This window comes from Morone saxatilis, unplaced genomic scaffold (genome assembly GCF_004916995.1).
Source record: "Morone saxatilis isolate NCDOM2014 unplaced genomic scaffold, NCSU_SB_2.0 Contig21, whole genome shotgun sequence".
Lineage (NCBI taxonomy): Eukaryota > Metazoa > Chordata > Actinopteri > Moronidae > Morone > Morone saxatilis.
The window spans coordinates 8,264,333-8,265,742 of record NW_023339774.1 but is presented as its reverse complement, the minus strand read 5'-3'; the positions used below and the strand labels follow the sequence as shown (position 1 = coordinate 8,265,742).

Genomic DNA, 1,410 nt, shown 5'->3' with positions numbered 1-1,410 from the left:
ATTGCTAAACACAATTCCATTTTGTCTTGTAGTTTTGCCTTCACTGTGTCACTGTCCGAGATGTTTGCAAAGAAAAACGGGTACACAGTTCGTCCTAACCAGGAGATGCTTGCCATTGGCTGCTGTAACATCATCCCCTCCTTCTTCCACTGTTTCACCACCAGTGCAGCACTGGCAAAAACCATGGTGAAAGACTCAACAGGCTGCCAGACACAGGTGAATTTCATATTTTCAAAAATAGTTTTATTTGTTAACAGTTTCTTTGTCTTCAGGATTCAGACAGATGGCATGCGTTCTTTGAAGCATTAATGGGACATTTTCACATACATATATTTTTATTGAGCTACCTTCTGAAACAAAATTACGTAATACACTAGATCTTTGTTGTTGCCAGTTTACAATAGACTTATTTTGTCTTCACAACTCTGTTTCATGGTTACAAAGATCTGGAAAAAACGTTCTCACTACCTTTACCTTTTCTATGTCGTCCATGAAGGTGTGAAAACCTTTGGGGTAAGAGTTCTGCATGAGCAAAATATTGCTTTAATATTCTTGGAGTTGATAGCAAGTTCTGGCTGTCCTGTGTGAGGTTTATTTTCTATGAACATCACAAAAGTCTGTGCTGAGGCCATGTGTAGAGCACCAGCAGTAAGAGCAGCAAAACACACATAGCAATATTTTATCTGTTCATGTTGATTTATAAAATCTATAAAAATCTCCTCCATCAGGTATCAAGTTTGATCAGCGCCCTGGTCATTCTTCTCGTCCTCCTCTTCTTCGCACCTTTCTTCTACGCTCTCCAGAAGTGCGTTCTTGCCTGTATCATCATTGTCAGCCTTCGGGGGGCACTGAGAAAGTTCAAGGACGTCCCGGCTAAGTGGCGTACAAGCCGGAATGATGCCATTGTGTGGCTTGTCACCATGTCAGCTACCGCTTTGATCAGTGTGGAGATGGGCCTCCTGGTTGGAATAGTTTTTTCTATGATCTGCATATCTTTAAGACCCAAACCTAAGGTTAGTAATGAACTTTACACTGGTAATGGTTTTTGAAAGCTGATACAAAGACAAATGAAAGAATGTAAAAGTATTGAAAATTGATAGCAGATTTTGCAGATTTGAGCAGATTTCAAATATCTTAAGTAATACCTGCGCTGTTTCGTAGTCTCATAATCTCATCTAATCTGATGTCAGGTCTCGCTCCTTGGCCGGGCCAATGATACTGATCTTTACGAGGATATGGACGAGTACAAGAACCTCCTGCCGCCACCTCGGGTTCAGGTCTTCCGTTTCCAGGCTCCTCTTTACTACGCCAACAAGGACTCATTCCTAAAATCCCTCTACAAAGCTGTAGGAGTTGAACCTTTCTTGGAAATGACTATGAGGAGAAAGGCAGAGAAGAAGGCCAAAGACA

General features: G+C 41.4%; 1 pseudogene; it reads left to right on the top strand.

Annotated features, from left to right (window-relative positions):
• The first annotated feature begins 30 nt into the window (after window positions 1–30).
• Window positions 31–1,410, top strand: part of LOC118332838 — a 7,145-nt pseudogene continuing 5,765 nt past the window's right edge.